This window comes from Prorops nasuta, unplaced genomic scaffold (genome assembly GCF_024137725.1).
Source record: "Prorops nasuta isolate Cenicafe-Biocafe unplaced genomic scaffold, Cenicafe_Pnas_1.2 PNAS00013, whole genome shotgun sequence".
Classification (NCBI taxonomy): domain Eukaryota; kingdom Metazoa; phylum Arthropoda; class Insecta; order Hymenoptera; family Bethylidae; genus Prorops; species Prorops nasuta.
In genome coordinates this window covers 4,909,045-4,926,155 of record NW_027116810.1, presented here as the reverse complement: position 1 = coordinate 4,926,155, position 17,111 = coordinate 4,909,045, and the positions used below count along the sequence as shown (strand labels likewise).

The 17,111-nt window shown below is 37.9% G+C and overlaps 1 protein-coding gene and 1 pseudogene across 2 annotated transcripts in view; one reads left to right on the top strand and one right to left on the bottom strand.

Moving 5' to 3' along the window:
• Kap-alpha1 (karyopherin alpha1) overlaps positions 1-17,111 on the bottom strand; it is a 183,310-nt gene that overhangs the window by 113,690 nt on the left and 52,509 nt on the right. The gene's annotated exons all lie outside the window — the stretch shown is intronic.
• Positions 13,448-15,273, top strand: LOC136777931 (uncharacterized; annotated as a pseudogene).

Below are 17,111 nucleotides of genomic sequence, written 5' to 3'. Positions count from 1 at the left end.
AAGCAATCGATGCTCGAGTGCCGACCCAGTGAAAAGTAGTCTCTTATATTGTCCTGCTTATCGCTTGCCACATCATCAAATATAAAGATTGAATTTGGTAATGCATCTGTCACATTTATAACCTCACTATTATTTAAAAATTGATGATAACCAATTTCCTCCATATCTGTCAATAGCTGTTCCAAGTAATGGTACTTCGGTTGCTGCAACGATTTCGAGTAAACGTACAGGTTATCAAATCTTACACCGTGAGGACTATCAATAAGACTTAGCAATACGTTTGTTTTCCCGCAATTTGAGGGTCCGCAAACTATACAGCGTATAGTTGACGGTATCAAAGATCCATGACGTTTCATATCAATAACGGCGCCAGTGTGATAATCGGTATTAGAGATATTGATACTTAATGGTTGCTGTACGAAATGCATTCTCGAACGACTGTGAGGTTAAATCGTAATTGCACGAGCTATTTATAGGCATGAAATCGGAGAATTCAATCAGTATTCATTATGCCTGCTTTTGTGTTGGATGTTACAAGTTTGGAGGAGTTAAGTAGTGATCAATTGGAATACGTACCGAAAATTGTACTTTTAAAGTACTTTTCACACAGTATTGACAGATATTGGAATAAATTACCCAAGCACATTCGTGCAGATCCTGAGGTTCAAAATATCGCTATTGTTTACAACATTTCAATCTACCTAATACTACTCATGTGGATGGACTACCACCGTTGATAAAAGATTGTTATACATGTCGTGCGTTGGACGTGGATCATTCCTCAATAAAACAATAAACAAACTACCGTTTGAGCTTCATTTACCGGGATACAATTACTGTGGACCAGGAACTCGACTTCAACAACGATTACCACGCGGTGATCAAGGTGTGAATGAGCTGGACGAAGCCTGTCTAGAACACGATATCGCATATTCGCAACACAAAGACCTGTCGCAGCGTCATCAAGCTGATAAAGTGCTCGCAAAACGTGCACGTAAACGTATCATAGCTGGTGACGCAACCTTGGGTGTGTGTGCTGCAGCAACAGCTGTCTGGGCATCTATGAACGCAAAGCGTAAACTTGGTTTAGGATTACAAACAGATATGGTGAAGAAAGTAGCAGTGATAAAAACTGGAAATAGTGCTGTAAAAAAACGTAAAATTCGAGTGCCTAAAAAAGGGGCGGCTTGTTGCCTCTGCTCCCACTGCTAGGTGCGGTGGGAGCACTAGCAGGTGGAGCATCAGGTATAGCGAAAGCTGTAAACGATGCCAAAGCTGCGAAAAACCAGTTGGAAGAAATGCCGCGTCACAATCGTATGATAGAAGCAAATAAAGAGGCGGACGGGGGCTGTATCTCGCACCGTACAAACGAAGCGAAGGAGGGGTAGCAAAAAAATTAATGTCAAGGAAGCGAACAAAAAAGTAAATGCACACGGTCTACCGAGATCGGGTGCTACAAGTAATATTCAATTATCTCACGTATATATATATATATATGTCGTGATAAACCAAATTTCCGTGGAATCTTTATGCGTACAAGTCTACCGCTAAACGGTCCATTGTCTAATGAATGTGCAATCGTTAACCTTGATGATTCTAATGGTCCAGGCACTCACTGGGTTGCCTACATTCAATGTAATAATCTTGTAAAGTATTTAGATTCTTTCGGCAATCTGAAACCACCGACTGAACTCGTACGGTACTTCGGTCCGCTTAGTACAATTTATTACAATCATGACCAATATCAGCCGTATGATACGAGCATTTGTGGTCAGTTGTGTGTTAAATTTCTAAGAGAACAGACGAAATGTCTTTAACATTTATGCTCTGAGGACATGGACATGTATTGGAATCAAATTATTTCCCTTCGATCAATCTGGACGACGGTCACTATGAACTGGGACTCGCAGATTTTCAAAGTTTCTACTCGATCGCCAATGTAGATGAGACGAATAATAATTTTTACTTTGGTAAAATAAACTAATAACCATACCTACAGGCTGTTATGAGTTGAGTGCGATAAATGAATACTTGCGTATGTGGATGTAGTTACCGTATGATGATAATGTTATTATTCTGCGTGCCAATAATACCACACTGCAAAGTGAAATAATGTGTAAATATTTTATTGATTTTACAAAAATTAATAATATTGGTTCTCTGCTAGGATTTTCGTCGGACCGCGTAATCCTGCCAAACACTGGGACTGAATCGGATGAACCTTTGAACGTTTTAAAAGTAAATATTATACGTATCGAATGTAATATTACCGCTGGTGCATATACGAACGATAGACCACGACATGTCATCCACGAATTTTTCCCAAGCGTTCCACCAGGCTATAAAATCTCGGAAACACCGAAGAACGTCATTTACTTGCCAGTCATTGCAAGGATAATCGATCGTCTCACATTACGTAATCTCGATCAAGACAATCGTCCTGTAAATTTTGGAAAGGAGGAAATCACCATACGATTACACATTAGAAGATGTTGATTTATAAGAATACCGACGATTATAAACCAACATTACTCGATGAACCAATCAGTCAATTAGCTGCAACAGAGCTGAATACATCAGCTCAGAGTGAAATAGGGAACAACGTGATCGGTGGCAAAAAAGTGTTGACAAGAAAAAATATAGATTTTTTACACTCATTGGGTCTGACTGTGAAGAAAAGAAATCATGGATCCATTGAACGTTACCGCACAGCCTGCGTACGACAACCGCATCACTAAATTGGAAATACATGCTTACAATCCGTATGCGAATGCATCATTGGGAAATAGCGATGAAATTCGTATCCCAATACAACAGCAAGATTTGATTCTTTTGCCCAGTGGTAGTTACCTCTACATAGAGGGGAAGCTGATTGAAGGTACTCGTGCTGCTACTACACCTTTGACGGATAAAGTTATGCTCGACGCTAATTCCATGGCATTTCTGTTCGATGAAATTCGTTATGAATTGAACGGTATTGAGATTGATCGGTGCAAAAACGTTGGTATCACTACCAGTATGAAGAATCTCATATCTTTAAGCAGTGAAGAGAGTATGAGTCTACATCATTCTGGCTGGTTCGTTGCCACTCAAGAGCGTGAAAATGTTGCTGACACATTCAGCTTTTGCGTTCCCCTGCATATGCTGTTGGGTTTCTGCGAATATTACAAACGTGTCGTTATCAATGCACGCCATGAGCTCGTTCTGGTACGAGTGCGTAATGATATAAATTCAATATTTTCTTCGAATCAGTTTACCGATTCTGGGATTGAACTGCACCGAGTGCAATGGAGAATGCCTCACGTAACTTTAAATGAATTTACCAAACTACAATTTCTACGCATTATCGAGCAGAATAAAATTCTCACCGTGGCTTTTCGTTCCTGGGAGCTCTACGAATATCCCCTTTTACCTCAAGCACAGCGACATACATGGGCTGTCAAAGCAGGTACACAATTGGAGAAGCCTCGATACGTGATACTGGCGTTTAGAAAAAATAAGAAGAACGATCAATACTCGAATGTACTTAAATTTAGCGATTGCGATGTACGTGATGTTAAAGTCTATTTAAATTCTGAATTTTATCCGTACGATCGTCTCGACACTGATTTCACGAAATCTCGCTACTCCGTACTCTATGATATGTATGTAAAGTTTTTCCACTCATATTATGCTGGAGAAAAACTGTCGAAACCAATGCTCGATTACCTAAACTTCTTGCAATAGGGTCCGCTCTTTGTGATTGATTGTTCACATTAGAACGAGTCAGTTAAAACAGGCATGGTCGATGTTAAGATTGAAATTGAGTGTTGGAAAAATATTCCGAGTAATACTACAGCCTATTGTTTAATTATACATGATAAAATTATAGACTATAATCCGCTTACGAATATTGTAAGAAATGTAAGTTAGATATGTAAGGTTAGAAAAAAATAAAGCACTTTTTAATAAATATATAAAGCATTTATTCACTCATTTATTATACAAATCACTTATTGTTTAATCTTAAATTCTAAATTATTATATTTCCCACCTAAATATTTCATGATCAAAATATTTTTTGATGCTGCATTTATCGGCTCCGTAAACTGATCCTGCGATTCGAGTAAGGCAACTATCCGGGCAGGGAGATAAAACCAATCCTCCGTTGATAGTTTCGCTATTATCCTCATTCCATATTTAGTCTTTATTTTCATCATTTCAATTATTTCATATTCTTTATTTTCCTCGAGACTGTTTAATTTAACAAATGTCTTCTCAGAGATGAAAGCGAATGCATTAACTCCAGATAAAAATGCCATTTTATCTAAACCCTATATTACAGAAAACTATTATTATTAATATTGAAAAAATTAAAACAATATTTGAATAATATATTCCTACCTTTCTTTAGCAGTTGAGATTGAGGTATAAACTGATCTGAATTTTCTTACTGGTTGTGGTTGATGCACTAACTAAAATACTGATCTGAAGATTCTTACTAGCTGTGTGGTCGATGCACTAACTAAAGTTTGAACAGATTGAAGCTGGTTCAATATTATTCGAATTCATTTATATAGGAAAAATTGTTGTTGGAGGGGGTAAAATTCAATGATAGAAGGAATAAGAAATTTTTTGTTGGAAACGTGTGCAGATCTTTAAGGTGTCATTAACACTGATTAGTAAGATGATATACTGCTGATTAATCAAATTATGACTCTATTAAAAGATTATGCATGAATCATTCAAGCACATTCTCATTTTAAGAAAAGAGGAGATGATCTTCAATGTGTTAGCGATCAATATATCTGTAAGGATCTATCTTCTGAATAAAAATCCAAAATATACATTAAAATTTTTTAAAAAGGATATGATCTTGCTGCAGTTCTCAAATTCATATCTAGACATATTTTTATATAGTAAGCTCTAGCGTGGAGCGTAATTCGAGGTTCATAATTTTCGTCTCGTGCTGAAATTAATACCACAAAGATATTTGTATATCTGAAGCATGCTTCTCTCTTGAATCTTTATTACATGCATTCTCACGAAGATTTTAATTTCATTGCTTAGTGAGATGATGATATGTGTTTGTTTATCTAAACTTGGGGTGTAATTTCATTAAATGACACGTATAAGCACCCTCAACACTGTCGTTGAAAGGGCGTTTCTTATTAAGATAGCTGGTGTTGGAGATGTTATAAAAATCTGAGTAGTTCCAGACTGCTCATTAAAGTTTGCTTCTACCTCCGATCTGTTTGCATTAAAATAAAAAGTAGCAGTGAGCATTGTGAAAAAATGGGTTTCGAAAAAAGAGAAGTTGTCCTACCAAATAAAAAGAATTTAGTCGACCAAGGGACACCTATTGCGGCTGTTAAACCATTCCGGTTTGTACCGCAGGTGACAAATCAGCTGTCGGAGGCTCCTGCACAACCCCTGTTACTGTCCTCACTCCAAATCAGGCGCTGGCACGTCGGCTGCTAATGTTACGGTTGCGCAATATGCAGCCGATGTGAATATAGGGATCGTGAGTGTATTTAACAGCAACCATCCATCGGTAAGAATTAATAAAAGTTTAAACATTCCTAACATTATGTACTGCATGAAAAAATAAAAGATCAAGACTAATAATAAATAATTATCTTTAATCATAGATTCTGTTGCTATTTGAGAGCTGAGTGTCAGCATCATAGTGAAAGGAGGAATACACTCTTTAGGCAAAATGAGACATACGCTGTGTGGACAGAATATTACAGTAGAATCTTTGCTGTCTATATCCACAATTCTAGTGTCATATGCTTACATGTCAAGAACAATGAACAATTTTCTTTTTATACATTATCTTAATTATATTATTTTTAAATTAATAATTGTATAATATTTATTTCTTCCTAAAATTCATACCAATCCTTCACCATCACATCATTATTATTTTATTTTTCAATCGAAAACCTTGAAAATCCAAAAATGTTAGAGCCACCGTTTCAATCTTCAGGATTTTTTTGGACAAATTGTGTTAAACTGTTGTCCCTGCTCTCTCAACCGATTTATTTACTCGAGAGAAAGTACTGGACAGAAAGTTGCACCCCAAGCACACAATGAATAAATCAAATATTTTCAAATGCTATTATATATTAGTTTAAAAATTGCTGAGCTATGGAAGAAAAGCAACACACTCAGCTACATTTAAGGTAAAGGGGGTTCAGCGAGGTCAGTAACATGCTGCAAAGATTCAAGGTTACGCGAGCGAAAAAAACAACGCTGGGAGAATCTGTTTTACCATCTAGGAAACTGCTTTTACCGACTGGGACCTGACGTCAGACGAGTGGGGGTGTGACGTCAAAGGCTGCAAGTATCCTCACGCACCCCCCGCAACCGTCTCGCCTCTACTTGCTGCGAGCTCACGTGGAGCCTCCGATTTCCCCCACCACCACTTAGCATTTCTTGACTCCCCCCACTACCTCGCAACCAGGCTGATCCGAGTGGACAGGAGTGAGGGGGACCAAAACCGGCCTAGCTTGTCTACTCCTGGCCTTACTCAGCTTGATTATTTTTTGTGGGGTTATCTTCAAGATAAGGCATATCAAACGAAACCAGCGGACCTCAATGATATCTAGCACAAAATAATGGATAATATTATTACTATTAATAAAGACATAATACGTAAAGCTGTAGAAGAATTTTATTACCGTATAGCACATTGCAAAGCAGTCGAGGGTGGAAACTTTAAGCATTTGCTACAATAAGAAAGAAATGATAAATATTCGACTATTGATTGAACAGTGCCATAACTGACTATGATAAACTCTCATATCTCACCTTCATTAGCTTGGCATTACACCATTTGCCTTAGTTGGCTGGGATAAATACAATTTTGTTGCCATTTAAAAAAATGGACTTGACCTTCAGATGACCTTGAAGGTCCATGTCACGAACGAGGTTATGGTTGGATAGCAAACGAAATTTGCTACGACTTTTGTCTCAACCATTTTTTGTGTAACATCTACTTTTTAAGATGTCCAACCGGTTACTCTTTCAGCTTTATCTGGCATACAGAGGTCAAAATTTTCAGATGTTAAACAACGTATTTGGACGTAAAATTTTCTGCTCTTTTCTTTTCCGGTGTCAAAATTGTGGGTTGCTATTTAAAAAAATGAACTTGACCTTCAAATGACATTGAAGGTCAAGGTCAAGTTGCGATCGAGGTCACAGTCGGAAAGCCAATGCAATTTCCTACAACTTTTATTTCAAACATTTTTTTGTGTAACATTTACTTTTCAAGTTAATCAACCGGTCCGGGATTTTTTGAAGACCCATATATTATAACGTGTGTTGAAATCATGTTACAGAAATTTGGTATATGCAGCTTTCCCCCTTAGTGTATCCCGCGTCCCACTAGTGTGCACATGTGAGTGTGTGAATGTAGAATGATGAACCTTTCGTGCGACGGAGCAATGTAATTACCCGCTGAAGGGATATTGTAATTGTCGTCCACGGAAGGAGAGTGCATGTTTTTAGGAAATGGTATGGCTGAGGATTGAGCGAATGTTTATAGTTTGTAGCGTAGTTAGAATAAAATATAATATTCTGCAATAACTCGCGATGATATTTAGTTGTAAGAAACGGTCCTCTGCTCCGATCTGAGCTTGAAAACTGTTATTTTCCCATCCTTATTGCTCCCCTGCTGAATTACATAAGTTCTTCCTTCTCGCACTCGTTCCTCTGTCCTCATATGTTTACCCGAATTCCCTACCGCTCCCTTTACCGCGCTGAAGCTCGACGCGCCTAGCCGCGATGCCCATACCATTCCCTTTACCACACTGACGCTTGAGGTGTCTAACCGCGATGCCCCTACCGTTTCCCTCACCGCGCTAACGCCTGACGCACCTAGCAGCGATTCCCCTTGTCGCGCGAGTATCGCGCCTCAAGTCCCGTTTCCTATAATACTCACGCTACAGCATCGCCACTACCGACACTACACCGCCCGACTATCTCGTCCAGGAGCCGTTCCGTCGTCTGCTGCTATAGAAGACCACGCAGACCTACAACGCAGGCATGCAGCTAGCCCGTTAAGGCGAATCTGTATATCGACATTACCGAGCGAAATTTGCGCCAAACGAAACGGCCTCATTTCTTAACCCTTTGAGTGCTGATGACGCCAAATGGCGTCATGGCCCTTTTGACGCCTTTGTTAGGATTTTCGGATACAAAATTTTACTTTCGTGTCAGTATTAGACTAGAAATTCATTATTTTCCAAAAAACCTTTTCAGTCTCTGGGGTCGCATATCCAAATTTAATCAGCACTCAAAGGGTTAACCGATTTTAACGTTTATTCATCTTTTTGGAAACGCCAGAAGATTATCTAGCGATCTTCGTTGTCCAATTTTTTAAAGTTCACTTTTTTTTTAATTTTTAATTTTTCTAAAAATCTGCCAACGAAGATCGCTAGATAATCTTCTGGCGTTTTCAAAAAGGTGTATAAACGTTAAAATTGGTTAAGAAATGAGGCCATTTCGTTTGGCGCAAATTTCGCTCTGTAATGTCGATATTCAGAACCCCTTTAAAAGGCCTGATAGCAGATATGAAAAAGGGAGTCTAGGGACCGCACGGATTTGCGGATCAATACGTAATTGATGATTGGTCCCTAGGTCCCAGTCCAGCGCCTTGCCCTTATGATGCACCTGTCGAACTAGAGGAACGAGACGAGAGGATAGAGGAATAAATGTCAAAGTGGACTACACCTTTTTTTGCTCTCAACTAGTATAGTACGTGAAACATTTTGTACGGAGACTGGGTTGTCGCCGAAATTCCTAAGAGTGCCGACTACTGGAATTCACTTCTCAATCTTATATTTCGGAGTTATTGTGGAGTTCAAGAGTGGAGTTTTCGGTGTGGGACCATCGAAATTCGTCACCGGAGTCGCGAACTTGGGTTCCCATTCCCGTTACATCCTAAATCCCTTTTACCTCCCTTTCGCCCCTATCGATTTTTCCCATATAGTTTTCCCCCGCCGATAGTTTAAAATAATTAATATATCGCATAATAAGTGTGCTAGAACATCGCGGGAGGTTTCTTTTCCCGAGATTTTGTAGAAGAATTAACAATAAAATGATTGTGTCCTCGGACTTTTGTGTTTTCGAGTTATTTTGGCCCGTATTTCGGATCAATCGGTTACTATATATATATTGCAACGTTCCAAACCGTTACGAAGAGTAATCCCTCTCCTTATTGCCCCTTGCTTGATCTGGTGCCACAATACTTTTCCTCTATCGGAACTAAAGCATATTAATCCGACTTATTTAAGTTGCGTACAGAGTACGACGGCGTAACATCAAGGCGGTGAGATCGCGCCTGACCCATCATTGTAAATATTAACGTCCCGTTTTTAAACTAAGAGTATGAGAGAGAACAATCTTCCGTGTGTCGGTCATGTAGTTCTCTAAATTAGAGTATTTTAATGGCCGCGCACGGAGGAAGAGTAAATGGTTTAGGAATGAGAGTATGGATGCATGCATGTGTAAAATTATTCCTTGTACATATCTTCCTCCGCTGTTCCGTCCCTGTTTCGTCCTAGAATTATTTCTCCGGCGCTAGCAGCGCCGACCAGTGATGCCAGAATCAAGCCCTCAACAACGAAAATGAAGTTAGTTGTTAGCCAGCAACAGTATAGAAAATTTAAAGGGAAGGGGTACAAACACAGCTATGCCTGGTCAGCATAGGTGTGATTTGGACTTCGGGCAACTTCGGCTTTAGAAGAAGAGCGTCTACCGCTAAACAACACATTTTTACGAGTTATCTGTGTGAAATGACGTAACATGCGGGAGCGAAAATGAACGATGTTGATTCACGGACTTCGGTGTCTCTCTTAAATGCTGCGTTTACCCAAAAACTCGAAGTAAATCGAAATCCTTTGCCTAAATTAGTTTTTAATTTATATAAAATTCTTATATGTACCCATTAATTAACTATATTTGGTAATAAATACAAACAATACGTTCTTATTGTAATATATAATGAGTTGTGTGTGTGAGGTATAATAGACTCAATGTTATTATATTAATCTGCTAACAAATGCACTTGTTATTTATTATTGAGTTCAATAAGTTAATGGTTATTAAAAAAAAATCCTTTTAATGAAAGAATGAAAAAATTTGGAACTTTGCCAAGACTAGAACCTGAGCCTGCCACGAGATAAACGGCAGCCTTACCACCTGTGATACAGCGCACATTTAGTGACCCAAAAGCAAAACAGCCTCTTAAAGACACTACATTTCTTTCATTAATTAGTCATAAACAATCAAGAATTAGCTGCATTAATAAATACATTTATTTACACACGATCATTGCACTAAATTTATTATGATTTTAATTTGAAACATATATTATGTATAAAGTTAAAATGTTTTAAGAGTAACCATACAGTACTCTAAATACAAAAGTATTCATATCCTCCATTGTCATAAGTTAATTAAGTAATATTATAATATATGTTACGTGCAATCGAGTAATTTATGATAGTTGAGCTAGTGAATAGTTTTGTATATAGAGTACTGCATGGTTACTCTTAAACTATCGTATCTTCATGCAAAATGTATGCTTTAAATTGAAAACCTAATAAATTTACTGTATTAATGCTGTGTAAATAAATGTATATATTAAAGCAGCTAATTCTTGATCGATTATGACGAGTTAATGAAAAAAATATAGTAGGCTTTAAAAGGTTGTTTTGCTTTTGAGTCACTAAATGAGCGCTGTAGCGCAGGTGGTAAGGCTGCCGTTTATCTCGTGGCAGACTCAGGTTCTAGTCTTGGCAAAATTTCAACTTTTTTTATTCTTTCATTAAAAGGAATTTTTTTTAATAACCATTAACTTATTGAACTCAATAATAAATAACAAATGCATTTGTTATCAGATTAATATAAAAACATTGAATCTATTATACCTCAACTCATTATTTGATACAATAAGAACACATTGTTTGTATTTATTACCAAATATAGTTAATTAACGGGATCCCTCAAGCCTTCTGTAGCCAACATTATGGAACGAAAAACGAAGGAGAATAGTCCAGCGATATTTTTCGACCGATTTCAATGTTTTTGGGCGTGTTGGAATCGTTAGGACTCGCACCTTGTCATAAATAAAGCCGTATTTTCCAAAAAACGTAAAATAAATAAAATTGTTTAAAAATTCGCATTAATAATATTTAAACGCAAAACAAATTGAAAAATCGGGATTCTTTATGACGAGGTGCCAGATCTAACGATTCCAACAAGCCCAAAAACATTGAAATCTGTTGAGAAATAGAGCCGTACCATTGTCCCGCGTTTCTGAGGTGGACGAAAACCAAAAATTTTTAGGAAGGAAGCTAGGCTTCCGCCCCTCTTGTGGCTCACGCTGACGTGTTCCCCCATTCCAGCATCGAAACTTACTGCGAAGCTTTCCTCTCATATTTACGCTATTCCCCAATCTGTAGCTATACATATATAAATACCGCTAAAATAATGTTGAGAACATTTCATTTCGCCGATATAATGAAATTGATAAAAAAGCAATTATCATTTTGAAATAAAATTGTAGAAATGGAGATTTCATAATGCTTGAAATATAAGGCATACGGCAAAATGCGGAACAGTTGTACTGGCGTATTTCTCAATAGAATTTGATGAGACTAGTTATAACTAAAGCCATTCTTCATGTAGATTGTCCTAAAGAGCTCGCATTTTCGATAAAGCTTATAGTTTTTCAGCTATGAACGACTGAAGTTGCACGGCGCACAAATACATATTTCATCTCTCTCGTAGATCAGCTGTTGCGCACGTCCATCTTCAATCGTTCATAACTGGAAAACTATAAACTTTATCGAAAATGCGAGTTCTTTAGCACAATCTACATGAAGAATGGCTTTAGTTATAACTAGTCTCATCAAATTCTATTGAGAAATACGCCAGTACAACTGTTCCGCATTTTGCCGTATGCCTTATATTTCAAGCATTATGAAATCTCCATTTCTACAATTTTATTTCAAAATGATAATTGCTTTTTTTATCAATTTCATTATATCGGCGAAATAAAATGTTCTCAACATTATTTTAGCGGTATTTATATATGTATAGCTACAGATAGGGGAATAGCGTAAATATGAGAGGAAAGCTTCGCAGTAAATTTCGATGCTGGAATGGGGGAACACGTCAACGTGAGCCACAAGAGGGGCGGAAGCCTAGCTTCCTTCCTAAAAATTTTTGGTTTTCGTCCACCTCAGAAACGCCGGACAATGGTACGGCTCTATTTCTCAACAGATTTCAATGTTTTTGGGCTTGTTGGAATCGTTAGGTCTGGCACCTCGTCATAAAGAATCCCGATTTTTCAATTTGTTTTGCGTTTAAATATTATTAATGCGAATTTTTAAACAATTTTATTTTTTTTACGTTTTTTGGAAAATACGGCTTTATTTATGACAAGGTGTGAGTCCTAACGATTCCAACAAGCCCAAAAACTTTGAAATCGGTCGAAAAATATCGCTGGACAATTCTCCTTCGTTTTTCGTTGCGTAATGTTGGCTACAGAGGGCTTGAGGGATTCCGTTAATGGCTACATGTAAGCATTTTATAAAAATTAAAAATTAATTTAGGCAAAGGATTTCGATTTACTTCGAGTTTTTGGGTAAACGCAGCATTTAAGAGAGACACCGAAGTCCGTGAATCAACATCTTTCATTCTCGCTCCCGCATGTTACGTCATTTCACACAGATAACTCGTAAAAATGTGTCGTTTAGCGGTAGACGCTCTTCTTCTAAAGCCGAAGTTGCCCGAAGTCCAAATCACACCTATGCTGACCAGGCATAGCTGTGTTTGTACCCCTTCCCTTTAAATTTTCTATACTGCTGCTGGCTAACGACCAACTTCATTTTGGTTGCTGAGGGCTTGATTCTGGCATCACTGGTGCCGACACTCACCGGCGTTCAAAATCCGCGCCACCAGAGACAGCAATACCACCTCAATTTCAAGCAGTACTGCCAATCCAGTTTCGTGCAGAACTCCGGAACGGATTGGAACAAGGATCGATCCTGACTATTGATTGGATTAAGGGAGGAAATACAATTAGTGTTTTGAAAAACTCGAAATTTTTTTTTCTTTAGTAATAGAACTACATTTCTAAAATCTTTTTCAAAAATTTCGAAGTGAAATTCGAAAAACTTAAAAAGTTACAGTTTTTTGAACAAGGCACACCACCGCTTGGATTTCAGAGAGAGGTCGATAGTAAAATTAAGCGAGTAAAGGGGTATCAGCGACCCTTCTTCTATAATTCTTTAGTTTAAATAGTGGGTGCACAGACAGAAAAAAGAAAAAGAAATATTTAGATTGGAATAGAGGCAGTGCTATTATTTTTCGAGTTTCGAGATTCGAGCTGTGCAGAACATTTACCTCACATTTTGTTAATTCGGGTTGATTGTGTTTATTACGTTTGAAGATGTCTTCATATCTAAAAGGCGAAAGGAAGTTGTCGTATCGGCATTCGAGGCCACGAAAAAGAAAAGCACCACATCCATCAAAAGAATCTCAAAAAGAAAGCGAGCCTTCGGAGGCCAGTACTAGTAGAAGCACTCGAATACTTTCCAAAGCAAGTTACGACGATGTACCATGGAATTGTATGCACGCATATTGGCTAATTGAAGTTTGCACTGTATTCACAGCACTTTCGGATTTCTTGATTTGCCGAGAGCGTAAAAAGAAGGTTACATTTCAGGAGAGTGCAAATAGAGGTCTCGGTTTTAAGCTTGTTGTTTTATGCCACTGTAGCCGCCGAGATATAAATTCTGAACGACTAATAAATACTGGTTACGAAGTAAACCGAAGAATCGTATTTGTAATGCGTATGTTAGGTGTTAGTAACGACGGATTAAATTTATTTTGTAGCTTAATGGGTTGGTGTGAAGGTCTTAGAGAGAGTACATATAATAATATCATTAAACACATAGACGACAGTACAAAATCCGTATTTGCATGGTGCACTCAGAAAGCCGTCGAAGAGAAAAAAAAAGCACGAGCGATCAGTATTGAATTTAAAAGTATCGGTTCGCCGACAAAATTCCGAAAGATAAAATGCCAAAAAATTATTATTAATAATTTTTTTGGCATTTTGTCTATCGGAATTTTGTCGGCGAACTAAATGTATCTGGGGCTGGATCTTAGAAAAAACACTGCTTCAAATCGCTTTACGGAGTAACGGTGCTTATAGGCTATTACTCTGGGAAAGTAATAGATTTACTAGTGAAAAGCAGTTATTGTCACGCGTGTACCCATTGGAAAAGAGTAAGTGCTGAAGAATATAATAAATGGGCTGAGCAACACGCAGAGGAGTGTATGAAAAATCACAAGGGTTCCGCAGGAAAGAGGGAAGTTGCTTCAATAACAGAAATGTTCCTGGCCTCCGAAGAAAAGTTTAGTGTAAAATATGACAATTATATTGGCGATGGCAACTCCAAGGCATTTAAGGCTATTTTAGATGCAAATTCATATAGTGATAATTTTCCGGTAATTAAAAGTGAATGCATCAGCCATGTCGCGAAAAGAATGGGAACCTGACATAGGAACGTAAAAAAAGAATACAAGCTTGGTGACAAAGGAAAATTGACGGATTCTTTAATAAAAAAATTTAATACATATTATGGTCTTGCAATTAGAAGAAATCTTCATAGCGTAGAAGATATGAAAAAAGCAATTTTAGCTACATATTACCATATGTGTTCTACAAACGAGAATCCAAAGCACGAATATTTCCCAGCTGGATCCGACGGCTGGTGCAAGTGGAAAAAAAACCGAAGCTGTAGTAAATGATGAGCTACCAAACCACCCTGAACCACTGCATCCTGACATACAGAAACATATTTTGTCAATATAAGAGAACCTAATGAAAACTGAATTATTGGAGAGGCGCTTGGGTGGTCACACACAAAATGCAAATGAAATCTTCAACTTTACCATTTGGCGTCTTGCACCAAAGCACTTACATTCTGGCCTTAAAACAGTGGAAATTGCAGCTTATTCAGCTGCAGGATTATTTAATAAAGGCTAATCATCCATTTTAAGGACTATATATTCATTAGAACTGCAAATTGGATGTATTGTCAAAAAATTCGCAGAAAACAGCGATCAGAAAAGAATGGATCAACAGAACCGACGCAGCCTTTCATCGTCCAAGGAGTCTCGAATAGCAAGAAAAAAGCCCTGATAGTACAAAATCTTTTTTACGAAGAGAGTGACGAACCATTATATTGGCCTGGTATAGCTGATTGATCCGTAAGTACTTATTATCATTTGTTTTTTAGCATTTAAAAGTTTAAACGCGTTTATCTCAAAACTAAATTTTTAAAACTGGTGTACACTCTAGCATTTTAACCATTGAATCGATCAATTTGAAACTTTGTACACATATTAACAACATTAGTTATTTCTATATGACGTAATTTGTTTTTGAAATTTTGAAAAAAAAAACCTTTTCTTAATGGAAAAAGTACAAAATTTGTCCGCATAATTGTCTTTTTGTTTTAAAAGCACATAATTTTTAAAAAACTGCAATTTTTTAATTTTTGCCAACGTCATATAGAAACTATATATGTTGTGAATAAGTAAATATTGTTGTTTTGATTGCAGATGATAGCTACAGGTAGCAATGTTGCACACCGGTTTTTTGCTACCACTGCAGATCTTGTATCACAGCTCCGGCCATTTTGTTGCAAAATAAAAAAAAATATATTTTTGTATACTTAAATAAATGCTCTATATGGTTCTGAAGTTTCATTACTTTAGTGTTATTATTTTTCATTAAAAAAAAATCTTAAAAAGTGATAAATTTTTTCACGTCTAATTGTATTTCCCCCTTTAAAAGGTTAACGTCCCCTGTCACCTATAATCAGGTCAATTGTTTGGCGTCTTATGCAAATAAGGAATGGTCGGAACTGGATAGTTCGGAGGAAGAGAAGGAAAAAGGTCACTTCTTGTTACGCCGCTCTACCGATCAACCGTGCTGTCCTTTCCGCTACCATGCTGTACTCTCGCTGTGGGACCTATCTGTAAGGAGCATCCTTAGATCAACCAGGTCGGTTTGTTTAGTTGTGCTGCCGCCAATTTTGGGATTGCTGCCTGATTGAGGTCCTATGGAAGTGCTGCCGGTGATGCCTCTTGCCTTTTTCCCTATTTCCGCCCTTCTCCCGCTTACGTTCCGTCCACCCGCGTGACCCCTTTTTCTCCCCCTACCACCCTTATTCCCCTTGCTTCCCTATTCCGTGTGCGTGTGAGCAACTTGGTTGTTGTGTATAATAAGTTTGCTTGGGATTTGGCAGGGTGACCCCAATGTATCTTGTTCTTGTTATCGTGGTAAAATTTATTAAATAAATTTGAGTTCTTCAAATTTTCCGGGCTGTTATTATTTCGCCAAATTACAATATATATATATATATATATATTATAACCGGGGACCTATTAATTTATTAGTCCCAAACCGACTATTCAAGAAATAAACAAAATCAACGTTACAAAATATAGGACACGTACTTTATTCACAAATATCTACGGACCGGGGAGATAAAAGCGGGGAATTTATATATATAAAATAAAGGGTAGCCTTGCCAAGACGCACGCACACTTATCATGCAATTTGGTCATCTTATTCACATGCGCACAAGCGGTCAACACGCAATGGGGCAGAAAGAGAGATGAGAGCGGAAGGGTTGGGAAAAAGGGGCAAAATAGGAAATGGAACGAAAGGCGAAAAAAGTGTGAATCAGGGAAAATGGGAGAGGTAATACCGGCTAAAGCCTCGCTGGTCTTCGGAATAGATAGCAATCACAGTATTCAACGGCGACACAAGTAGACGACCCAAATCGGTTGATCTCAGAAAGCTCCTCACAATATCGGCGCCACAGCGATATTGTACAGCACGGTAGCGGAACCGGTCGATGGACCAGTCTTAGGCACGGCGTAACAAGAAGTGATCCTTGTTCTCTTCATTATCCAATTCCAAGTCATCCTCGTTTACATAATCGCCAATCAATTGTCGTGATTGATAGATGCTCGGTGGCGTCATCCAATAATCCTATCAATTGTCAATATCGATCCTTGTTCCGGTCCATTCC